General features: G+C 40.7%; 1 pseudogene; it reads right to left on the bottom strand.

Annotated features, from left to right (window-relative positions):
* Nucleotides 1-21010: 21010 nt before the first annotated feature.
* On the bottom strand, nt 21011-22110 carry LOC133754935 (protein GOLM2-like; annotated as a pseudogene).
* Between the last annotated feature and the right edge of the window lie 4460 nt (nt 22111-26570).

The raw sequence follows: 26570 nt of genomic DNA, 5'->3' as shown, positions 1-26570 counted from the left end.
ACCCAAGGCAGAGACCTGCCTTTTCCCAGCACCCTGCTCATACTGGACGATGATCAGTGCTAATTCTGGGCCCTCTGGATCCTCAGGGCATTCACATCCTTCCTGTCAAACACAGACATGATAGTGCCTCAGTACAGGAGAGCCCACAGGAAGTGCTGCCCCCGAGATCCTTCCCCATGGGTGGGGGAGACAGCCCCACAGACAGGTGAGAACCTGGTGGCCAGGTCCTAGGAGGATGACTCAAACAGAGCACAAGGACTAGGGAAGATGAGGCAGGGATAATCCCTGTCTCACCTCCCCTGCTTTTAAGAAGGATGCTCCTCCAGGGAGCACAAGCACAGGGGTCTGCCTGCCCCATTCGTGGCTCCCACATCTCTGGAGCTCTTAGATCCAGCCTCATTGTCCCTACCATAGATAACAGCTAATCAGAACACCTAGTCTTTGACCTGTTGTCAACATGGACTCACACAAAGGCACATTCACAACTCGTGACCAGCAGATGGTGAGGACTGAGATGACTGTACATGTTGTGCATACAGGGGTACCACTGAGAGCTCAGTGACATCACACATGGAAAACAGTTGGTTGAAACCAGTGCCATCCTCTTGGGAACAACCTTCCCCACATTACAGCACAAGCAGAGAATAAGTCCCACTGACCTCTGTTGCAAATACGTCCACTTCTACCAAGCATGCCTCTTGCCTATGCTACCAACAACAAGTCAGTTTGGCATTAGATGCACTACTGGCCACTGGTTGCCCCACACCCCAGATGTGTAGTCCTCAGTGACTGTGACATCACAGAATCCTGCCAACCAGTCACAATTAGTGCTCTGCTGTGGGAGCAGTCAGGGTACTCAGCCCTGGCTTCATTAAAGGGCACCAGAAGTGGGGCTGGGGCCCAGGTAGAGATGGCAGGGCTTGGAGGGGTGCCATGAACCAGTGGTGCAGGTGCCTTCTACCACTTACTGGAAAGGTCCAAAGTCCCAGGAAACCTGTACTTCCTGTCCCTCCTCCTTTTCCTACGATGTAATTTTATTATAGAACAGCTGTGAAGGCCTCTTTATTTGAATACAAGATGGCACAGGGAACCCCCTACCTGCCTGTCCATCTTCCTGAGGTCCCCAACTCCACTGCTGCCCCTGCAATGACTTGAACTGGGACTCCTGGGGGTGCAACCTCCTGTCCTTTGACAGGCCCCATACCAGCATTGCTGACCCAGCTGTCCCTTCTTGCTCTGTTCCTGCTACTCCTCAATGGTGCTTTAGGTGTCGGGCACAGGCAGTCATCCTTGCCAGTGGGCAGTGGAGCACAGCTGACCGCCACCAGTGTAGGAGTCCAAGTTGTCAGAACCCAGACTGTCCAGAGCAGGAACAAGGACTCTGTCCTGGCCACTGACAAGAGGTTAAGGCACAAAGCACTGGGAAATCCTCTGCACCGGCACCTGGTCCACATGCTGGTAACACCGGCTCTGCTGACAAAAAGCACAGGGACAGCACATGTGGGTCAGGAGCCTGCAGCTGCCCATAGTGCCAATCGCAAGGACACCCACTCCTGAGGGATGCAGGGGTCACTCTTAGCAGCAGCTCAGCCCTTCCAGCACCTTGGCCTGTTGTGGTCACCACTGGCTCTGCAGAAGTTAGGGACCCAGCAGCTTATGCCCAGACTCATGGGCTCCAGCTCAGGCTGCCTCCTCACTGCACACACAGGGGAGGGTGAGCTCTCTTCTGCTTTAGGATGCTCACGTGTTCTTCTGTTGCATTACACTTGTGTGCCCAAGATGCACATGCTCCAAGACCCCCAGGACTAGAAACTCCTCGTCTGAAGCACAAAATACTAGTTCGTGTCTTTGTCACTGTCACCTCATGGCATGCCTGCTGCACTGAGATGCCACCAGGTGTCCCTCAATTTTCCCACCATACATTGCTGGGCTGTTTTGGTGGTGAGAGTGGAAGAATGCAGAGAGCCCAGCCCCATGGGGCAGCTCACTCATACTAGCAGGCACATAGGTTACATGAGGTGTGTGGGCCTGGCAGGACAGGAATCCACACCCCTTCATGTGCTCTTGTGGCCCTCAGTGCAGCACTCATGGATGAGGTTGAGACAATCGCCCCATGATTTTGGGGACAGAAGTAGCCTGGATTAACCCCTGCTCTGGATCACAAGGCAGCTGGCTATACAGCCCCTAATGACCTGGTCTGGGTTTGAGGAAGCCCGGGAGAGCAAAGACTCTCTGGGAAATGGCTTCTTCCCTCCGTGTTAGGTGGTGGCCCCACCTATCAGTTCTTTCCAACTCTACCATCTGCTGTGACCCGGGAGGTGAACAAGGAAGAACAGAAGATGTGCCTGCCCCTACAGCCCCTCCCTGCCTCAGGCTCCAGGATATGCCTCTCTTACCCGTTCCACCCTGGCCATGGCAGCAACAACCTAAGACCCATCCACAGCCTGGGATCAGATACATGGCTCCTCAGCGATGAGTTTTCCCCTGCTCAAAACACATGGAGGAGCCCAGGGCTTCCCAAGGCCTGGTCTTCCTGGGAAAGTCGCTCAGCCCTCACCTAGCACTTCCTTAGCCCTGCATCCCACACTGCCCCTAGGCTGCCACCTTGGTGCCACATTCTGTCTTTTCCCTTCAAGGGCCTGTTTCTTTGCTGCTCTGCCCATTTATTTAGGCCTGGCACGAAGGCTGCAGTGTCCAGTGTCCCTGTCACCCTGGTCTTCTCTGAGTGTATGAGCCTGACTTAGAGTTAAGTGCACAGCTGTGTCATCTTCAAAACTTCTTATTGTCCAGGGATACTGTCCATCAAGAGTCAGGTTTTTTTTTTTCTTTTCATTTATTAAACTTTTATTTAATGAATATAAATTTCCAAAGTAACCTCCAACCCACCCGCAACCCTCCGCTTTCCCGCTCCCTCTCCCCTTCCATTCACATCAAGATTCATTTTCAATTCTCTTTATATACAGAAGATCAGTTTAGTATATATTAAGTAAAGATTTCAACAATTTGCCCCATATAACAACACAAAGTAAAAAAAAATACTGTTGGAGTACTAGTTATAGCATTAAATAACAGTGTACAGCACATTAAAGACAGAGATCCTACATAATATTTTTTTAAAATTAATTAATTTTCTATGCCATTTCAAATTTAACACCAGGTTTGTTTGTTTGGTTTTTTTTCATTTCCAATTATCTTTATATACAGAAGATCGATTCTGTATATGATTAGTAAAGATTTCATCAGTTTGCACCCACAGAGAAACACAAAGTGTATAAATACTGTTTCAGTACTAGTTATAGCATCACTGCACATTAGACAACACATTAAGGACAGCTCCCATATGAGATGTAAGTACACAATGACTCCTGTTGCTGACTTAACAATTTCACACTCTTGTTTATGGCGTCAGTAATCTCCCTAGGCTCTAGTCATGAGTTGCCAAGGCTATGGAAGCCTTTAGAATTCTCTGACTTTGATCTTATTCCGACAGGGTCATAGTCAAAATGGAAGTTCTCTCCTCCCTTCAGAGAAAGGTACCTCCTTCTTTGATGGCCCCGTTCTTTCCACTGGGATCTCACTCGCAGAGATCTTTCATTTAGGTCTTCTTTTTTTTCTTTTCCATGGTATCTTAGCTTTCCATGCCTACAATACTCTCATGGGCTCTTCAGCCAGATCCAAATGCCTTAAGGGCTGATTCTGAGGCCAGAGTGCTGCTTAGGACATCTGCCATTCTATGAGTCTTCTGTGTATCCCACTTCCCATGCTGGATCCTTCTCTCCCTTTTTGATTCTATCAGTTAGTATTAGCAGACACTTGTCTTGCCTGTGTGATCCCTTTGACTCCCAGACCTATCAGAGCCATCAATTGTGAACTGAAACCCATCACTTGGACCAGTGAGATGGTATCGGTACATGCCACCCTGAGGGGACTGCATTGGAATCCTCTGGCATATTTATAACTCCACCATTTGGGCAAGTCTGATTGAGCATGTCCCAAATTGTACATCTCCTCCCTCTCTTTTTCCACTCTTATATTTAACAGGGATCACTTTTCAGTTAAGATTTAAACACCTAAGAATAATTGTGTGTTAATTACAGAGTTCAACCACTAGTACTAGAACAACAACAACAACAACAATAAATACTAAAAAGGATAAAGTATTACATTGTACATCTAGAGTCAGGACAAGAGCTGATCAGGTCATTGTTTCTTATAGTATCCATTTCACTTCAACAGGTTTCCCCTTTGGTGCTCAGTTGTCGCCAATCAGGGAAAACAAATGATATTTGTCTCTTTGGGACTGGCTTAATTCACTCAGCATGATGTTTTCCAAATTCCTCCATCTTGTTGCAAATGTCTGGGTTTCATTGTTCCTTACTGCTGTATAGTATTCTATGGAGTTCATGTCCCATAATTTCTTTATCCAGTCTACTGTTGATGGGCATTTGGGTTGGTTCCAGGTCTTAGCTATTGTGAATTGGGCTGCAATAAACTTTAATGTGTGGAAGGCTTTTTTTATTAGCCAAATTATTTTCCTTTGGGTAAATTCCAAGGAGTGGGATGGCTGGGTTGTATGGTAGGGTTATGTTCAGGTTTCTGAGGAATCTCCAGACTGACTTCCATAGTGGCCTAACCAGTTTGCATTCCCACCAACAGTGGGTTACTGTCCATTTTTCCCCACCTCCTCTCCAGCATCTATTGTTGGTGGATTTCTGAATGTGAGCCATTCTAACTGGGGTGAGGTGAAACCTCATTGTGGTTTTGATTTGCATTTCTCTGATTGCTAGTGATCTTGAACATTTTTTCATGTGTCTGTTGGCCATTTGGATTTCCTCTTTTGAAAAATGTCTATTGAGGTCCTTGGCCCATCTCTTCAGTGGGTTGTTTGTTTTGTTGTTGTGGATTTTCTTGATTTCTTTGTAGATTCTGGTTATCAACCCTTTATCTGTAGTATAGTTTGCAAATATTTTTTCCCATTCTGTGGGTTGCCTCTTCACTTTCCTGACTGTTTATTTTGAAGTACAGAAACTTCTCAATTTGATGCAATCCCAGTAGTTAATTTTGGTTTTGACTGCCTGTGCTTCCAGGTTCTTTTCCAAGAAGTCTTTGCCAGTACCTATATCTTGCAGGGTTTCTCCAATGCTCTCTAATAATTTGATGGTTTCGGGTCATAGATTTAAGTCTTTAATCCATGTTGAGTGAATTTTTGTGTAAGGTGGAAGGTAGGGGTCTTGCTTCAAGCTCCTGCACATGGAAATCCAATTTTCCCAGCACCATTTATTGAATAGACTGTCCTTATTCCAGGGATTAGTTTTGGATTTTTGATGTAATATAAGTTGGCTGTAGATGTTTGGATTGATTTCTGGTGTTTCTATTCTGTTCCATTGGTCTATCCGTTTGTTTCTGTACCAGTACCATGCTGTTTTGATAACAACTGCCCTGTAGTATGTCCTGAAATCTGGTATTGTGATGCCTCCGGCTTTGTTTTTGTTGTACAAGATTGCTTTGGCTATTCGAGGTCTTCTGTCTCCCCATATGATTTCAGCATTAATTTTTCCAGATCTGAGAAGAATGTCTTCGGTATCTTGATTGGTATTGCATTGAATGTATAAATTGATTTTGGGAGAATGGACATTTTGATGATATTGATCCTCGCATTCCATGAGCATGGAAGATTTTTTCATTTTTTGGTATCCTCTTCTATTTCTTTCTGTAAGGTTTTGTAGTTTTCATCGTAGAGACCTTTAACGTCCTTGGTTAAGTTTATTCCAAGGTATTTGATTGTTTTTGTAGCTATTGTGAATGGGATTGATCTTAGCAGTTCTTCCTCAGCCGTGGCATTGCCTGTGTATACAAAGGCTGTTGATTTTTGTGGATTGATTTTATATCCTGCTACTTTGCCAAACTCTTCGATGAGTTCCAGTAGTCTCTTAGTAGAGTTCTTTGGGTCCCCTAAGTAAAGAATCATATCATCTGCAAAGAGGGATAGTTTGAGTTCTTCCTTCCCAATTTGTATCCCTTTAATTTCTTTTTCTTGCCTAGTAGCTCTGGCTAGAACTCCAGAATTATATTGAATAGCAGTGGTGAGAGTGGGCATCCCTGTCTGGTACCAGATTTCAGTGGAAATGCTTCCAACTTTTCCCCATTCAATAGGATGTTTGCCGTGGGCTTTCATATATTGTTTGATTGTATTGAGGAATGTTCCTTCCATACCCAGTTTGCTTAGAGTTTGCATCATGAAAGGGTGTTGTATTTTATCAAATGCTTTCTCTGCGTCTATTGAGAGAATCATATGGTTTTTCTTCTGCAGCCTGTTAATGTAGTGTATTACGTTGATTGTTTTGCGGACGTTGAACCATCCTTGCATACAAGGGATAAATCCCACTTGGTCTGGGTGGATGATCTTTCTGATGTGTTGTTGCATTCTATTGGCCAGAATTTTATTGAGTATTTTTGCATCTATGTTCATCAGGGATATTGGTCTGTAATTCTCTTTCAATGCTGCATCTTTTTCCGGCTTAGGAATTAAGGTGATGCTGGCTTCATAGAAAGAATTTGGGAGGATTCCCTCTTTTTCGATTGCTCTGAATAGTTTGAGAAGAATTGGAGTTAGTTCTTCTCTAAATGTCTGGTAGAACTCAGCAGTGAATCCATCTGGTCCTGGGCTTTTCTTTGTTGGGAGGGCCTTTATTACTGTTTCAATTTCTGTGTCAGTTATTGGTCTGTTTAGGTTTTCTATATCTTCCTGGCTCAATTTAGGTAGGTTGTATGTGTCCAAGAATCTGTCCATTTCTGATAGATTTCCCTGTTTGCTGGCATACAAGTCCTTGTAGTAATTTCTGATGATTCTTTTTATTTCTGTGGTGTCTGTTGTTATGTTTCCTTTTTCATCTCTGATCCTATTGATTTGGGTCTTTTCTCTTCTTTTTTTTAGTTAGTTGGGCCAATGGGGTGTCAATTTTGTTTATTTTTTTCAAAAAACCAGCTCCTCGTTTGGCTGATTTTTTGTAATTGTTTTTTTTTTTTTTGGATTGAATCCTGTTGATTTCTTCTTTGATTTTAATTATTTCCATTCTTCTACTGGGTTTGGGTTTGGTTTGCTGCAGATTTTCTAGATCCTTGAGATGACTTGAAAGCTCATCTATTTGGTGCCTCTCCAATTTCTTCATGTAGGCACCTATTGATATAAATTTTCCTCTTAACACTGCTTTTGTTGTATCCCATAGGTTTTGGTAAATTGTGCTGTTATCCTCATTTACTTCCAGAAAATTTTTGATTTCTCTTTTAATTTCTTCTATGACCCGTTGTTCATTCAGGAGCATGTTGTTCAATCTCCATGTGTTTGCACGTGCTCTGGGGATTCCCGAGTTGCTAATTTCCAATTTCATTCCTTTGTGGTCTGAGAAGCTGCATGGTATGATTCTAATTCTTTTGAATTTGCTGAGACTTGCTTTATGGCCTAGTATGTGGTCAATCCTAGAGAAGGTTCCATGTACTGCTGAGAAGAATGTAAAGTCCTTAGATGTAGGATGAAATGTTCTATAGATATCTGTTAGATCCATTTGGGCTATAGTGTCATTTAAATCTGCTGTCTCCTTGTTGATCTTCTGTCCTGTTGATCTGTCTATCTCTGAGAGTGGAGTATTGAAGTCCCCCAGTACTATTGTATTGGGGTCTAAGTCTCCCTTTAAGTCCCTTAACAAGTCTTTTAAATAAGCTGGTGCCCTGTGATTAGGTGCATATACATTGATAATTGTTATATCTTCCTGTTGAATGGATCCCTTAATCATTATATAGTGCCCCTCTTTGTCTCTCCTGACAGTTTTTGTGGTAAAGTTTATGTTGTCTGATATTAAGATGGCTACGCCCGTTCTTTTTTCATTTCTGTTGGCATGGTATATCTTTTTCCAGCCTTTCACTTTCAGTCTGTATGCATCATTGTTGGAAAGATGAGTTTCTTGTAAGCAGCAAAAAGATGGGTATTGTTCCTTAACCTAATCAGCCAATCGGTGTCTTTTAACTGGACAGTTCAAGCCATTAACATTCAATGTGACTATTGAGAAGGAGTAACTTTGCCCTGCCATTTGCCAAAGATATTTTCTAATATCTGGTTTGAGATTCTTGTGATCTTTTGCTGTGAGGTTTCCTTCCTTTACCTTCTTTCATATTGGTTACCGTGTTTCTGTGTTTCTGTATGTAACACATCTTTAAGCATCTTTTGCAGGGCTGGATGAGTGGCGACAAATTCTTTCAATTTCTGTTTGCTGTGAAAGGTCTTTATTTCACCTTCATTCATAAATGAGAGCTTTGCAGGATATAATATTCTGGGCTGGCAGTTTTTCTCTCTTAGTACCTGGGCTATATCTCGCCATTCTCTCCTGGCTTGTAGGGTTTCTGATGAGAAGTCAGCTGTAAGTCTAATTGGAGATCCTCTGAGAGTAATCTGGCGTTTCTCTCTTGCACATTTTAGGATCTTTTCTTTGTGTTTCACTGTGGTGAGTTTGATTACGACGTGCCGTGGTGAGGATCTCTTTTGATCATGTTTATTGGGGGTTCTACGAGCTTCCTGTACTAGGATGTCTCTGTCCTTCTCCAAACCTGGGAAATTTTCTGCTAGTATCTCACTAAAAAGGCCTTCTAATCCTTTCTCCCTCTCCATGCCTTCAGGAACTCCTAGAACCCGAATGTTGGGTTTTTTAATAGTATCCTGTAGATTCCTGACAGTATTTTTTAGATTTCTGATTTCTTCTTCTTTTCTTTGATTTGACTGTTTCCTTTCCTGTGCTCTGTCTTCTAATTCCGATATTCTCTCTTCTGCTTCACCCATTCTGTTTATAAGGCTCTCTAATGTGTTTGCCATTTGATCTATTGAGTTCTTCATTTCCTTGTGGTTTTTTGTCACTATCTCAGTTTCCTGTTCTACTAGTTGTTTCATTTCATTTTGATTCCTCCTTAATATTTCATTTTCACGGGAGAGATTTTCTATCTTGTCCATTAAGGATTTCTGTAGTTCAAGAATTTGTTTTTGAGAACTTCTTAATGTTCTTATCAATTTTTTGAGATCTGCTTCTTGCATTTCCTCTATCTCTTCATCTTCATAATCTTGCATTGGCGTGTCTTGTTCACTTGGGGGCGTCATAGTGTCTTCCTTGCTCTTGTTACCTCAGCTTCTATGTTTGTTGTTTGGCATGTTGGAGATAACTTATGGTGTTTTTTTTTTTTTTGCTGTGGTGTTTTTTTTTCTCGTTATACTATTCCTCTAAGTGAGCTGTCTGCTTTGTTGGAGCCTTAGGGACTGTGATGGGTGTGGCCAGAGAGCTATGCTTGATTCTTCAGGTTTAAGGCTGTGTAAAGAGACACTCTCCCAGATTGCTCACTCACTTGCTCCTTGCTGGCTCTCTCTCTCTCTCTCTCTCTCTTTTTTTTTTTTTTGACTCAGTTGGGAGTGGAGTTGAGGGTAGTTGAAATCTGGCCTCTGTGAGTATTCGTTTTATCTACCCCTGGGACCACACAACGAGTTTATGCAGCCCTCAATGTGTTCTCCAGTTTCGCTAAAGTTACTGAGTTTGGCTGCTCTTTACATATGTAAAATCGCGGTGCTCTTTGTTTTGCTTGGTGAGTGAAGGGAGAGGCCCTTGTCCCCCCCCCCCAATGTCTCAGGTTTCTGAGGTCTTTGTCTTACCCCCCTCCGGTTCCCACGCTGGCGAGATTCTGTGGCTCTGGCTCGTCTCCCGCCGCTCGGCTCGTCTTGGTTGGTTTTCCACGCGGTGGGCTCCCTGTAAGTCCTCTGTTTCACATCCACTAGATCCGGAAGCGTTTCCTCTGCAGTTTTTTTCTTGAGTCTTTTCCTGAGGCTACAGTAATTCCACTTTTATGAAACTTTATTTTCCCAAACTAAGGCGCATGTCCTCACTATCCGCCATCTTGGCTCCGCCCCCTCAAGTGATTTTTTTTCACTTTAAAGACTTTTTTACAGTGAATTTGTCTGTAAGTATTTTCTTGTAATTTTATATAGAATTTTTGATATCATATGAAAGTACTTGTTTTAGTACATCAGTTCTTAGTAATTTTATCCTTGATTCTGAGATTGACAAATCTTCTCAGAAAATTATTTTCTGAAAACAGGTGGAAAAAAAGTCATTTATACAACATATAGAATTTTACTATAATTACTTGATGTTTAATGCAGCTCACTTTTATAAAGTCTTCTGTTCTCCCTGAGTCCTACCTGATTCTTTAAAAGATATATTTATTGAACATTTTTTCCATCCACTGGATTACTCCCCAGATGGCTGCAATGGCCAGGGATAGGCAAGGCCAAAGGCAGGAGCTGGGAACTCCATCTGGGTCTCCTGTGTAGGAGAAAGCAGCCCAACACTTGGGCCATCTTCTGCTGCTTTCCCAGGAGAATTAGCAGGGAGCAGGATTGCAAGCAGACAGGACTTGAGCAGGCTATTATATGGGGTGCCAGGATCCCACGCAGTGGCTTAACCCACTGCATGACAAGGCCTACCCCTAAACCTCCCTGATTTTTAAAGAAGGCTTCTGACTATTCAAGATGTTAATACAAAGTTTTCTCCTCATGTTAAGTCTCTCACATACAATAAGTTGATCCCTTCTAGTTTTTGGACATATATGCAAAAGATTTCAACCTACTTGGACAAAGAATTGATCAAATATATGCATTTAATAGACTACAGCTGTAAGAGCTCAACAGACTACAAACTTAATGCATGGGAAAAAAGAAAACCAACTTGTAAAGATGTAAAATGGAGAATCCAGTTCCGTGCTCAAGCTTCTTTCACTGTGCATTCTACCATGTTTGTTATGTAGCACCATTTATCCATCTTCATGACATGAGTTCCCCCACTCTCTGTTACCTAATAACACTTGAACTAATTCAGGACTTCCCAAATTCTTTACACATTAGTTTTCTCTCTGGTGTGCATCCTGGTGCGATGTATTCTGAGAGCTGCCTTATGGACAAAGGCTTTCCCACATCTGTCACATTCATAAGCTTTCTCTCCTGTGTGATTTCTCTGGTTTATTCTGAGAGTTGAATTTTGAGCAAAAGCTTTCCTGCATTCATACAGTCATAAGGTTTCTCCCCTGTGTGAATTCTCTGGTGTGCACTAAGGTGTGAATTCTGGAAGAATGTTTTTCCACACTCGCTACATTCATAGGACTTTACACCTGTGTGAATTCGCTGATGTACTCTGAGTGTTGAATTATGGGCAAATGTTTTTCCAAATATAGTACACTCATAGGGTTTCTCCCCTGTGTGAATTCTTTGATGTGCACTAATATATGACTTTTCTGAGAAAGTTTTGCCACATTGATTACATTTGTAGGTTTTCTCCCCTCTGCGAGTTCTCAGATGCGCTGAGATGTGATGTCTTTGAGAAAGTCTTTCCACATTCATTACATTCATACAGTTTCTCCCCTGTGTGAATTCTGTGATGTCCCCTGAGGGCCAAATTATCTGTTCAAGTTTTCCCACAGACATTACATTCATAGGGTTTCTCCCCTGAATGAATTCTCTGATGTGCACAAAGGTATATTCTTTGGGAGAAACTTTCCCCACATGCATTACATTCATAGGGTTTCTGCCCTTTGTGAATTCTTTGATGCACTATGAGAGCAGACTTATAGACACAAGTTTTCCCACATATGTTACATTCATAAGGTTTTTTCCCCCTGCATGAATTCTCTCATGTCCAGTGAGGTATGACTTCTGTGAGAAAGTTTTCCCACACTTTAATTACATTTATAGGGTTTCTCCCCTGTGTGAATTCTTTGATGTGTGTCTTCTGGGAAAATGTTTTTCCACATTCACCACATTCATAGAATTTCTCTCTAGTGTGAATTTTCTGATGTGCTCTGAGGGTTGAATTATGTGCAAATGTTTTCTCACAGTCATTACATTCATAGGGCTTCTGTCCTGTGTGTTTTCACTGATGTACTCTTAGGGCTGAATTGTGGGCAAAAGTTTTCTCACAGCTATTGCATTCATAAGGCTTCTCACCTGTGTGAGTTCTCAGATGTGCTCTGAAGGCTGAATTATATGTAAAAGATCTCCCACACTTATTACATTTGTATGGTTTCTCCTCTGTGTGAATTCTTTGATGTGCTCTAAGTACAGAAATATGGTCAAAAGGTCTCCCACATTCATTACACTCAAAGGGTTTCTCTCCAGTGTGAATTCTCTGATGTGCTCCGAGGACTGGCCCAGGCTGAAGCCAAGGGCCTAGAACTCAACTCAGGTCTGCCATAAAGGAAGCAGAGACTCAACTACTTGAGGCATCACTTGGTGCTTCCCAGGTATACATGAGTAGGAGGCTGGAATCAGAAGCAGGTCTCTAATATGGTCTGCTATGTCAAATGCTTACTCCCTAGTAAGAATTTTTAACAAGGGCAGAATATGTGGTCTACAAACAATCTTACACCTGTGAACAAATCAACTGGAATCTGAAATGAGAGAAACAGTATCATTTATCATAGCACCAAAGCCTTGGTATAGTATACTGAAAACCACAAGACATTAATGAAAGAAATCCTAAATAAGTGGGAGGTATATTTTGTTTATGGACTGGGAAACTAAATTCTAAATTCTAAGATGACAATTCTCCTTAATTTGATTTATAAATTCAACATAGCCCCTTAAAATGCTTCAATACTTGTTTTGTGAGGATTAAAAAGGTCATTTTTAAATCAATAAAGAAGATAAGAAAACTGCCTAATTCCAAAACCTAATTCTAATTAATAAGTTAATCAAGATTATAGTTTAAGGATAGATATGTAGATGATTCCTTTTTTTGTCTGTCATCTATTTTTTGTTTTTTATTCTTTTTTGAACACATTTACTGATTTGAAATTCAGAATTACAAGGAAAGGGGGAGAGACAGAGAAAGAGACATGTTCCATCTGCTGGCTCACTCCCCAGATGGTTTCAGTGGTGACGGCTGGGCCAGGTGGAAGCTCAGAGCCAGGAGGTTCATCTGGGTTTCCCACCTGGATGGGTAGCAGAGGCTCAAACACTTGGGCCATCTTCCACTGCTTTTCCCAAGCTATCAGTAGGGAGTTGGTTTGGAAGAGGAGCAGCTGAGAAATGAACCAGCACCTGTATGGGATGCCAGTGTTGCAGGTGGTGGCTTTTACTGCTGCACAACAATGTCAGCTCATTTTTTATTCTAAGAACATTCTGTTTCTCAGTTTACAATGTAATAATTTCTGATTCTACTTTCAAAGTCTTCTGTTTTCATCAATGTACTTTTGTTACTGTTCCTGCTTAATCAATGCTCACTAATTTGGCTGCATTTGAAGGTTTCTAATTTGCAGTTACATTTATAATTTCTTAAGTATTACATAAATTTGGTTTTGATTTCCTTTTATACAATGTTTAAAAGATAACTTAGAAATTTTTTTCATGTGTTTTTGTTTACTCAATTATTAATTTCTAGATTTTACAAACTATGTTCAAGTAATATTTGTGGTGATTCTCTCTTTAAAATTTATATTTTCAATATTGTATGATTATTTTGTAGGAACTTGAAAGGTTTGTTTTTTGCAGATGGCATACAATGGAATGTATGGTCCACTTTAATAAAAATGTCACTAATACCTTCTGTAGGGGTGTTTATTTAATGTTCAGGTGAGACAGAGTTATGAGTTCCTTATTTGAGGAGACAGTATGAGTTCCTAATTCTACTGAGTTTTAGGTCGTTAGAATTCCATTATTTTTTTTTATTTATTAAACTTTTATTTAATGAATACACATTTCCAAAGTACAGCTTATGGGTTACAATGGCTTCCCCCCTCCCATAACTTCCCTCCCACTGGCAACCCTCCCCTTTCCCGCTCCCTCTCCCCTTCCATTCACATCAAGATTCATTTTCGATTCTCTTTATATACAGAAGATCAGTTTAGTATATATTAGGTAAAGATTTCAACAGTTTGCTCCCATATAGCAACACAAAATTTAAAAAATACTATTGGAGTACTAGTTATAGCATTAAATAATAGTGTGCAGCACATTAAATACAGAGATCCTACATAATTTTTTAATTAATTAATTTTCTATGCCATTTCCAATTTAAAACCAGTTTTTTTTTCATTTCCAATTCTCTTTCCATTATTTTATGAACACTGGCGTACTTTTCGGTTTAGTCATTAAAATACTTAAAGGTTTTCTCTAATCTGTGCTCTTGAGCTAAAAGGGACTCTTCATTTAATGCACTTATTCCCTAAGTTAAAATCTTAATAACAGGACATGAGTCCTAAATTATTTTATTAATTCAACATCTTTCATTACAATTTTTCTAAGTCACTTATTTAGAGATATTGTTTTCAACTAATCCAATTATTTGCATTGACTGGAAGATAGACTTGATGTAAATTATGTCAACCTTTATGTTATGCCCTTTATTTATATTTCTCCATAACAAAAATGTTCCGTAAGTATGCTTTATTCCTAATAATTCTGATAATTTTACTTTCTTTTAATAAATAATTTAAAAATGTAACTTGAAAATTCCCAAGATTGCTTAATAGCATAGACAAAGGCTAATATGCATATAAAAAGGTCACTGCTGTCCTAAGTGATCAGGTAGATTTTTTTTTTGACAGGCAGAGTTAGACAGTGAGAGAGAGAGAGACAGAGAAAAAGGTCTTCCTTCTGTTGGTTCACTCCCCAAATGGCCATTACGGCCAATGTGCTGCGCTGATCCGAGCCAGGAGCCAGGTGCTTCCTCCTGGTCTCCCATGCAGGTGCAGGGCCCAAGCACTTGGGCCATCCTCCACTGCCTTCCTGGGCCATAGCAGAGAGCTGGACTGGAAGAGGAGCAACCAGGACAGAATCCGGCGCCCCAACCGGGACTAGAACCCAGGGTGCCGGTGTCGCAGGCAGAGGACTAGCCAAGTGAGCCATGGTACTGGCTGATCCAGTAGATTTTTATGGACTGAACTATGTCTCCTCCCCAATTTCATGTTATTGCCCTAACCCTCATGTGTAATGAGGAAGTATGGTTTTAAATGAGGTCATAAGTGTGGGGTTTAACTTACAGGACAGGAGTTCTTGTAAGTAAAGGAAGAAACACTAGGATATTCTTTCTCTTCAACTGCATGTGCATAAGGAAAAGGCCATATGAAGGCACAGTCTGAAGGTGACTGTAGAATTGAAAAAGAGGCCTGGGGCTGGTGCTATGGTACAGTAGGTTAATCCTCCACCTGCAGTATCAGCATCCCATATGGGCGCCGGATCTAGTCCCAGCTGCTCCTCTTCTGATCCAGCTCCCTGCTATGGCCTGGAAAAGCAGTGGGAGATGGCCCAAGTACTTGGGCCCTTGCACCTACATGGGAAACCTGGAGGAAGATCCTGGTTCTTGGCTTTGGATTGGCTCAGCTCTGGCCATTGCAGCCCCTTGGGGAGTGAACCAATGGATGGAGGACCTTCCTCTCTGTCTCTCCCTCTCACCATCTGTAACTCTGCCTCTCAAATATATAAATAAAGTCTTTCAAAAAGAAAAGAAAAAGAGAGGCCTTATCAGAAATCAACCTACTGGCACCTTAATCTTGGAATTTCAGCCTATACAACTGTAAGAAATACATTTCTGTTGTTTAAGCCACTCAGCTTATGGTATTTTATTATGAAAGCTCCAGCAGACTAACAGAAATATAAATCAAAACCACAAGGGGACCACTTAATATCCATAAGAATGGTTGGAATAAAATCTCCTACTATGGTGAGGATGTGTATAAATCAGAAAAATTAGGTCCTCAAAGATATAAGCAAAGAGGTGCTGTATCACCCAGCAGTTTCATCCTAAGTATATACTTAAGAAAAATAAAAACATATATCCATATAGAAACATGTAAATGAATGTTTATATCAGCTTTATTCACAACAGCCAAAAGGCAAATCGCTAATGAATAGGCAAACAAAATGTGGTATGTCCATACAGTGTTATATTATCTGGCCACAAAAGGATGAAGTACTGATACATATCAATCTTGTAAACTAAGCAAAAGAAACCAGTAATAAATGATCAAATGTTATATAATTCCATTTATATGAAATGTCCAGAATAGGCAAATGTAGAGACAGAAGGACATTAGTAATTGCTTAGGACCAGAGAGGCTAGGGATTAGAAGGGTGATAACTGAAAGATACAGGTTACTTTCGGAAGTGATGAAAATTGACTGTGGTGATGTTTGTATAAATTTGTGCATATGCCAAGTCACTGAACTTTGCACTTTAAATAAGGAAGTATATGATACATGCATTATATTTCAATAACTATTTCAATAATTAAAAAAATAAACTAACAAAAGTGTTCTTCTAAGATCAAACAACCCCAGATCTCTTTCTGTCAGTGTTCACTCACCTGGTTCCTGCTGGTTTAGCAATTTGTCCTCCAAGGACCACAGCTTTTCACCTTGTTCCAATTTGAATATCACATCAGGTTTGGTAACACAATATCCTATAAACAGAATAATTGAGAATATATATAGATGAGATTCATGGGCTTTTGGGATTCTGAAGATTCAAAAACATGGCAAAGTTTTCAATGGGATAAAACCATCATTTTTGTCTCTTAACCTTAGACCTCTTAATTCAAAGCCAGTACAATATTCATCTCTATAAGGGCCCATATGTCATGATAATTTTTAAAAAGGATGTATATTGGGGCCAACATTGTGGCATAGCAGGTTAAGCTGTCGCTTAAAGTGCTGGCATCCCATATGGGTACTAGAACTAGTCCTGGCTGCTCCACTTCTGATCCAGCTCTGTGCTAATGTGCCTGGAAAAGTGCTTGGGCCCCTGCACCCATGTGTGATGCTAGGACAAAGATCTTGACTCCTGGCTTTGCACTGGCCCAGCCCTGGCCTTTGTGGCCATTTTAGGAGTGAATCAGCAGATGGAAGACTTCTTGCTCTCTGCCTCTGCCTCTCCCTCTCTCCAATTTTACCTTTCGAATAAATAAATAATATTTTTTTAAAAAAAGTTAACAGAAAAAGAAAGGATATATATTCTACAAGGAGACACGTAATAAGGTCTGCTTACCTACTGAGACGAGATGGCTGTAGGTCTCCAGCATGAAATCTCTGTACAGGGTCTTCTGAGCAGGGTTCATTTTATGCCATTCTTCCTGACTGAAGTCCACACTCACATCCTCAAATGACACCAATCCCTGTGACAACAAATTTATTTCAAACATTTAGAATTGGAAATCTTTGAAAAATCACTACTTTTCCTATGTACTCTTTTTTTTTTTTGACAGGCAGAGTTAGACAGTGAGAGAGAGAGAGAGGGAGGGAGAAAGGTCTTCCTTTACCGTTGGTTCACCCTCCAATGGCTGCTGAGGCCCACGCATCTCGCTTATCCGAAGCCAGGAGCCAGGTGCTTCTCCTGGTCTCCCATGCGGGTGCAGGGCCCAAGGACTTGGGCCATCCTCCAAGGCCTTCCCGGGCCATAGCAGAGAGCTGGCCTGGAAGAGGGGCAACCGGGATAGAATCCGGCACCCCAACAGGGACTAGAACCTGGTGTGCCGGTGCCGCAAGGTGGAGGATTAGCCTGTTAAGCCACGGTGCCGGCCTAGTTCTGCTTCTAATCCAGCTCCCTACTAATGTGCCTGGAAAAGCACTAGATGATGGCCCACATACTTGGTTGGACTCTTGCCACCGACACGGGACACTCAGTCTGAGGCTCCTGGCTTCAGCCTGGCCTATCCCTGGCTGTAGCGGCCATTTGAGAGAGTGAACCAAAGAACGGAAGATCTCTTTCTCTCTTTGTCTCTCCCTTTCTCTTTGTCACCCTGCCTTTTAAGTAAATAAAATATGTTTTAAAGTAGGATGACATTTTACATTTTTTTAAAAAAGTTTTAGTGAGACAGAACTGTTCATATGGAAACATTAAGATTCTCTGGAAAATAAGGCAGAATTGCCAGGAAACATTATTTCAGAATGCAGAAGGAAGCTCTAGGATGAGGACAGAATTTGAGAATCATTGCCCATCTGGGTGGAAATTGAAGTTATTAGAGACAGAAACTTCCTTGAACACAAGGGGATTGAGAAAAGAAAAGTAGCAAAACACCATTCAAGGAATCATGAATATTAAAGACGCTGGAAGAAAAAATTACAAGCCACAAATTAAAGAAAAATTAAAGAAAAGATTCCAGATGACTTCAGGGGTGGATGTTGTGGTCCATCAGGTTAAGCCGCTACTTAGGATGCCTACACTCCATACTAGAGTTCAGGTTTGAGTGCTGGGTATTCTGCTTCTGATCCAGCTTCCTGCTAATGCACCTAGAAGAGAGAAGACAATGGCTCAAGCACTTGGGTCCCTGCCATCCATGTGGGCAACCAGGATGGAGTTCCTGGCTCCTGGCTGTTGCAACCATTTGAGGAATGAACCAGTGGATGGAAGATTCTGTCTTTCATAAAGAGATAAATAGCCTCTTTTTTCAATTTTTAATTTATCAGAACCCAGCAAGAGATGATTTCCATCAACTTAACACTAAATTAGGGCAAAAAATACATCAAGAAAACCTGAAAGCTTAAGGCAGAAGTAAAACATAAAAACAGTATGTCTAAAACAGATTGTAGAATGTTGATTCACATAGGGTAGTTGTTGTCGCATAGGAGATTAAGCAATCCTCTGTGACACTGGCATCCCATATGGGTGCCAGTAAGTGTCCCAGCTGCTCTACTTCTGATCCAGGCCCCTGACACCCATATGGGAGACCTAGAAGAAGCTCTTGGCTTTGGCCTGGCCCAGCCCCAGTGGTTGTGGCCAAATGGGGAGTGAACAGATGGAAGATCTTTCTCTGCCTCCTCCATCTCTAACTCTGCTTTTCAAATAAACAAATATTTTTTTAAAAGATTCACATAGTTAATACGGTCAAAAATATTATCAATTAGTCTGGGATTTCTCCAGTTATGAAATGTCTAGGCTGCTGGTGCTGGTGTTGTAGTGTAGTAAAGCTGCCACCTGTGACACCAGCACCCACATGGCCACCAATTCAACCCCCTGGCAGCAGCTCTAGCTCCAATCTAACTCCTTGCTAATGGTCTGTGAAATGCAACATAAGAGGGCTCACGCACTTGGGCCCTTGACAGCCAAATGGTAGTGCAGGATGAAGCTCCTGGCTCCTAGCTTTAGCCTGGCTCAGCCTTGCTCTGGCCATTGTGGCCATTTGGGGAGTGAACCAGTAAATGGAAGACCTCTCTCTCTCTCTGTCTCTTCCATTCTCTCTGTAACTCTGCCTTTCAAATAAATAAATAAAACTTAAAAAAAATTCTTAGTTGTTAATTGAAGAAATTTTGCTATGTAATAGCTACCATACAACCAAATGGTTTTTATGACAAAGCAACTAAGGTAATTTCATGATTTTCTTTTGTACAGATTTTACAAAATTAAATAGAAAGAAGTACAACTAGGAGTATTTTTAGATTCATCTCCTCACACTAAGGCCCAAAAGATGTATGTCACTTCCCTTTAATTACATTTAAAAAATTCTGTGAACCATAATACTTCTTAAATATGGCCTGATTCTAATTACGATAAAGTCATGGATTGTTTGACAATGTGGGAAAAACAGTAGATTATTGCATCTTTTCATGGTCATTAATTAATTTGAAGCTGAAGTTTAAGAACTGGAGCACCTCAGCAAGTGAATGACCTATCTCTTAGCCACTGTTAGTCTGAATTTTGACTGAAATATTAGAACTAGGGGGAAATGCATTTCATGTTGTTTGTGTGCAATTAACAGTCATCCTTCTGAAAAACAGGGTTGACAATCTTAAATTTCTATTTATGATTAAAACTTTTTGTTTTAGGAGGTGGGATAAGATTTTTAAAATGATTTAAATCAGAGAACAGGGATTAGCTAACTTATACATTTTATTAAATAGAGTTAAATAAAAGGCAAATACATTTAAATAATTTTGTAAGTCTAACAAATATGAGCTTTATGTGTTCTTAACTAACATATTAATGACAATGATTCATTTTTGTTATAAATTTTAAGCTATTTTAATAAAATAGTAGGGGACCTCACTGTACTTACATTTATTTGTGCATTTATAAAAACATGCTAAAATTCTTTATGTAGTACTTCTGAAAAAGTCTAGTCATAAAAGATCACTAAAATGATCAGAAAAGCTTTGAAATCCTGATTGCAGATTCATTTCAAAGTAGATTTAGCCCCTTTCAGGATCTGGCATTTCAATCACAAATATCTTCACCAGTCTGAACTATGAAAATATAAAAAAATTAGCTAGTGATGGCCATAGTGAAGCAGTACTGGTGTTACTTGAGGAAAAAATAAAAACTGAAAATACATATGAATCCTGCATTCCACAAGTTCAAGAACCAAATAAGATATAAGATATAACTCATGAATACTGTCATGTCTTAGCAGGCCCCAACTGAAAACTTATTTGCCAAAACACATTAGCACTCATGTAAAATAACAGGAGTAGGGAGGGAATTTTGTACACATGTTGTCCAGTGTTTATTTTCCATTTCCCCTTTTTTATGTAATTATTATAGGTATAACTCCTTGAAGATCATGAAATAAGGGATAGATATAGAACATCTGTTGGGCTAACAATACATTACTGCATAAAAAGTTTTCAACTGAGTAACTGTTCTCACTCTGATTAAACTATGTGAAACATAAAATGTACAACAATTTTTCCTTGCTTGTCTACTTGTGGAAAGAATTATTGGGCTCAATAAAATGTGAAAAACACAGTAGTTTGCTTTAAATGCAAAGATTAACTGTTTTGGCTCAACCGTAACATAACAAATAAAGTGTCTACTTAGAGAATATAATAGGAAAAGGTTCACATATATACATGGATATATTGATTCATTAAAATATTCCTTAAATCTATCTCAATGTATCTTTACAACCCATAGAACTGATCTTTATTAAAAAAAAGTAAAAATGATGGAGTAGAAATTTCATTTTACAGTACTTTTTTTTTTTAAGTTTTTCCTTAGGATTTAAAGGACATCATTGAAATGCTGCTTTTCACAGTTTGCAAAGTCCACCTGAAGCTCTCATTCTTCATCGTTTTGCTTCAATTTATGGAAGACACCAAATTTATCCTTGGAAGTCTGTTTAGTACAGCTGTTAGAATTCTGGGTTCACTCTCCAAGTTTGGGCCTCTAGTTAAATGCTGAAGAATGTTAGAAGGGTTCTGTTTTGAGTACCAAGGTTTGCATTGTGGTTCACCTGTGCATCTTCAGCCAAATTTGTGGACAGAGGTTGTCTACTTGGAAGATGGGAAATTGTTTGATGAGTTCCATGTTCAGAAACTGAAATAGAAGTCCTCTTTAAAGCAGTGGGAAGATCATCACTAGGTCATTCTCTTCTATTCCAGCCATCCCACATCACCACCTCTTTGATTTGTTCTTTCCCATATGTAGTATAACTTGGGGGTTCTTCATTCTCAGCTACTTTTGGAATATTTTTAGCTACTACATGATCATTCACACCTTATTATTCTCCATCATTTGCTTGAACTTTGTGAGTCTCTTGATTTTGTTGAAAAAATTGGTCTGCTAATTTTTCTTCATATCATGCTCTTAATTCCTTGACCTGCTGTCCACACTGAAAAGTCTCATATGCTAACCACTGCACAAGGAAAGTACTTTTCTGTCTGTAGTGCTGAAGCTGATCTTCTTGTGGAAGAAACTCCTGATTAAGCTCAACAAGTTACCCCTTTAAATGATGTAGGTCTGCTACCTGATATGAAATGCTGTTCTGTAGTTTAACCTTGTCATCTTCGCATCTCTTCCCCAGACCCTCCCAGCCAGTAGGTTGCTGGTGAGGTGACCATAATTTGGCCCCTCTGGTACATCTGTTTCTTATGCCTGCCCACCAAGAGCAAGAGATATTAAGATATACTTCTTCAGATGCCTGCGGGCCATCTCTGTGCACTGAACCTGGCCCTGCGGCTCCATTTCCTTCTCTGGAAGCAAGATGTGTCAGGAAGAAGTGCTCTAGTAGTAAAGGCCAGGAAAACAATCACTACTAGAAGCACCAGCAGCATAAAGGAGGGCAGAGAGCCAGCCCTTGAGTTGGCCTCAAAACCCAGCATGGGGTCAAACTGGGCTGTACCCTAAGGCTTCACAGCAATTTGCAAGCAGAAGCTCAGGTCTCTGAGAAAATTCTCTGTCCCACATATCAGTGAAAAATTTACAATAATTATAGAATCAACTTTTTCAGAACACATAAAGCTAACTAAAGGCCTGTACAATCTATGGAACATATATACACCAGAAAAATAGCTACTCAAAATGGTCAAAGTGCCTCAATGGCATTTTAACTTGTCCTATACCCATCCCTCTCTCTCCAACTGCATGGTAGCTTTGAAAAACCACACTGTGAAATAAGTCAACTGGGTTATGGTTCTGTCAAAGCTTTAGCCCCAGAACACTGCCATTATCTGACGTGGATGATGGTTCTTTGGAGGAATTTACCTATAAGACTATTTGAACTAATCAGAGCTCACTTGGTATGAAGAGGCCCAATCCTTAGAGGCATTTGTTCAAAACATTTAAAGGTAATTGTTTAACTGAGCAACCAGCAACCTGAGGTGGTGGATAACAAAAAACAGCTCATCAAAAACTAAAAGGGGCCGGTGCCGTGGCTTAACAGGCTAATCCTCCGCCTTGCAGCGCCGGCACACAGGGTTCTAGTCCCAGTTGGGGCACTGGATTCTATCCCAGTTGCCCCTCTTCCAGGCCAGTTCTCTGCTATGGCCCGGGAAGGCAGTGGAGGATGGCCCAAGTCCTTGGGCCCTGCACCCGCATGAGAGACCAGGAAAAGCACCTGGCTCCTTCCTGGCTTCGGATCAGCACGATGTGCCGGCTGCAGCGGCCATTGGAGAGTGAACCAACGGCGAAAAGGAAGACCTTTCTCTCTGGTCCTCTCTATCCACTCTGCCTGTCCAAAAAAAAAAACTAAAAGGAAAATCTGAGGAGTGAGATATTCATAAAGGTTCTGAATAGTTCTGATACACTCCTGAGACTGTAGGTGGCCACCTAAATGAACAGCACTGAACATAACGCCCAGAGCTGTCAGCTTGCTCAGGAAAGATGTGAGAAAGCTTGAAGCTGTCACCTCTGGGTGACCTCAAGGTTTGAAGTAAGCAGGAAATCAAGGCTAGCAAAGTAGTAAATTGCCTGATGACTGCTGAAGGAATGCCCAACTTGCAGAAAGCCCCCTAGCATAGACTAGGAAACTTACTGTTCAAGCATTTCAGGAAATTTCTATAGAGACTTCAGCTACTAAAAATAACAAGAAATATAGGTTCTACAGAGTTAGTTTTAAAAATTATTCAACAACAACCTTTCTGGTCAATGAGGATACTGTTTCAGTTGGAAAAGGGAAATAAAGTCAGGCATTGTGGCACAACAGGTTACATCGCAACCTGCGATGCCATATAAGAGTAACAGTTTGAGTCCTGGTTGCTTCATTTTCAATCCAGCTCCCTGCTAATACAGCTGGGAAAGAGGATAGCCTAAGCACTTGGGCCCCTGCCACCCACATGGGAGACCTGGATAGAATTCTTGGCTCCTGGCCTTGATCTAGCCCACCTGGGCATTGCAGCCATTTGGAGAGTGAACCAGCAGAAGGAAGATCTCTTCTCTCTGTCTCTCCTTCTCTCTGTCTTGCTGTCTTTCAAATAAATAAAATAATCTAAGAAAATTAAAAGAATAAATAAGTTCTGATATTCTGTTGCACAGTATGGTGACTATAGCCACATGATTTTATTTAAAATATCTAGTTTGCAACAAAAATTATTTTAAAAGTAAATAAGTAATTATAACCTACATGCAGGAAAAGAAAGGGTAATCAATAGACACTGCTTCTGAAGAAGCAGACAATAGACTTAACTATACAAGGACTTAATTCAGCTCTTTTATATTGCTCAAAGACTTAGAGGAAATGATATGTCAGAGGCTAAAGCACAGTATGAGATCAGTATTTCATTCAATAAAAGGTATCAATTAGCAGACAGAAATTATAAAAAGGAACTAAACAGAAAATTTAGAGTTGAAAAGGATAATAACTGAAACAAAAAAATCTCATACAACAAAAAAATCTGTCAAAAGGTTGAGTACTAAAGGATGAATAACTAGATAAAACAGTCAGTGAGAATATGCAGCCTGAGAAACAGATTGGGAAAAAAAGGTAAAAAAAAAGAGCTGTGGATAGCATAATGAGCACATCGGAGAGGGAGTGAGAAAAGGTCTGGCAGTGGGCAAATAATGGTTAAGAATTGATCACACTGATAGGTCTAAGAGTCAAAGGAATCACACAAACATGACTAGTATCTGCTAATACTAACTGATAGAATTAAAAAGGGAGAGAATGATCCAACATGGGAAGCGGGATACACAGCAGACCATAGAATGGCAGATGTCCTAAACAGCACTCTGGCCTCAGAATCAGCCCTTAAGGCATTTGGATCTGGCTGAAGAGCCCATGAGAGTATTTTAGGCATGGAAAGTCAAGAAACTCTGGCAAAAAAAAGAAAGAGGACATAAATGAAAGATCTCTGTGAGTGAGATCCCAGTAGAAAGAATGGGGCCATGAAAGAAGGAGGTACCTTTCTCTGAAGGGAGGAGAGAACTTCCACTTTGACTGTGACCTTGTCAGATATGATCGAAGTCGGTGAACCCTAAAGGCTTCCATAGTTTTGGCAACTCATGACTAGAGCCTAGGGAGATTACAGACGCCATAAACAAGAGTGTCAAATTGTTAAGTCAACAACAGGAGTCACTGTGCACTTACTCCTCATGTGGGATCTCTGTCCTTAATTATTTGTCCAATGTGAATTAATGCTATAACTAGTACTGAAATAGTATTTTACACTTTATGTTCTGTGTGGGTGCAAACTGATGTAATCTTTACTTAATATATACTAAATCGATCTTCTGTATATAAAGATAATTGAAAATGAATCTTGATGTAAATGGAATGGGAGAGGGAGCGGGAGATGGAAGGGGTACAAGTGGGAGGGAAGTTATGGGGAGGGGGGAAAGCCATTGTAATCATAAACTGTACTTTGGAAATTTATATGTACTAAATAAAAGTTTTAAAAAAATCTTTAGATTAAAAAAAAGAAGTTCCTAAATTTGATGACATGATTATATACTCACAAAGCTCAATAAATCTCTAGTGGGATAATCTTGGAGTTAAGATAACTACAATTAGGCACATGATAAAGTGTTAAAAAGTCAAAGGCAAACAGATACTCTTAAAAGCAGCAAGAGAGAAATGACATCATATTTTTAAAAAATGGTTTCTAACTGTTTGCTAAGTATTCATGGCATATTGCTATTTTCAGCAAGCGATCTAGGACTTGCTCCTCATTTCTCTATTCTAAGCCCAACTTGTTCTTTCATTTCTCTATTCTCTTCAAGGTAGGAAACTAGATTCTATTATGAAGGAATCTGTAGGATGCCCAATTTAATCTTTAGACCTTATAAAAGAGATGGCTAACATTTTTCTGTAATAGCATAGCCAAAATAAGAACTTAACTAATAATTCATAGCTAGATTCACTTCGCCATCAGTGAAGTATACAGTAAGTAGAAAAAACCTCCCTTTCAGACCAAAGGGAAAGAAAATTTTAAAGTGAGAATATAATTTTCCTCATGGGCATTGTCTGCCTTAGAAAAAACTACTACAGAACATGCCTGTGACTATAGACTTGTAGTTCAGGCCACAGAAGATTAGAGATGGGACTTGGGCACTCCCTTGACTTGCATCCTCTGGTCTGCTTTAACAGAAACCAGGAGGAAAAGAAAGCTAGGCATCAGAAGCAATGGGTGGCAGGCCTATTAATGGCTGTTCTGTACAGTGATCTGCCCTCAAGGAGATCCAACAGGCCAGTCCACTGCAGTGCTTTCAATGTGGTAAGCCTGGGCTTCAGCAGAAGTCAGGCTTGTGAAGAGCGCTGGCAGCTCTGCCAAGAGTTGGATCACTGGAAATGGACCTGCCCTGGAGTCGAAGATGCCCAGGTCAGAGCCACAGATCTTATTGGCTCTAAGCTGAAAAGCCCTTCACTCAGCCCAACTTCCAAAGTGACCACTGCAGCTGAGGGTATGGTCAAGTAGGGTCAGCAACATTGGAGGCAGAACTGTAAATTTCTTGCTAGAGATGCCACCTGCCTTTACCTGGCCAGCTCTCCTCCTAGCCCAGCCAAGTAATGAAAGTCAACAGAGTGCCTTCCCCTAGGAGGTTCACACCTCTCTTAGGATATACCCCATGTGAATAGATAGATAGGCCTGGGCCTCTTAACTTTCAAGGCCTAAAGCCCAACAGATTATTATCAGCCCCTTCTATCAGGTTCTATTTGCCTCTCAATCAGAAAACTTAATTGTAGCTTAGACAGCACCTTTCTTAGCTGCTCTAATATGACTCTGTCCTTTGTTCTAGACCCTGTCTAGCACACTTGGGCCTCATTCCTTGTAATCATAACCTCAACTCTACCACCAATGGCTCTACTCCCAACCTGTGTGTACTGATGGTCCTCTTCCCCACTTAA

Source organism: Lepus europaeus, unplaced genomic scaffold (assembly GCF_033115175.1).
Source record: "Lepus europaeus isolate LE1 unplaced genomic scaffold, mLepTim1.pri SCAFFOLD_32, whole genome shotgun sequence".
NCBI lineage: Eukaryota > Metazoa > Chordata > Mammalia > Lagomorpha > Leporidae > Lepus > Lepus europaeus.
This window is presented reverse-complemented; position numbering and strand designations above follow the sequence as displayed.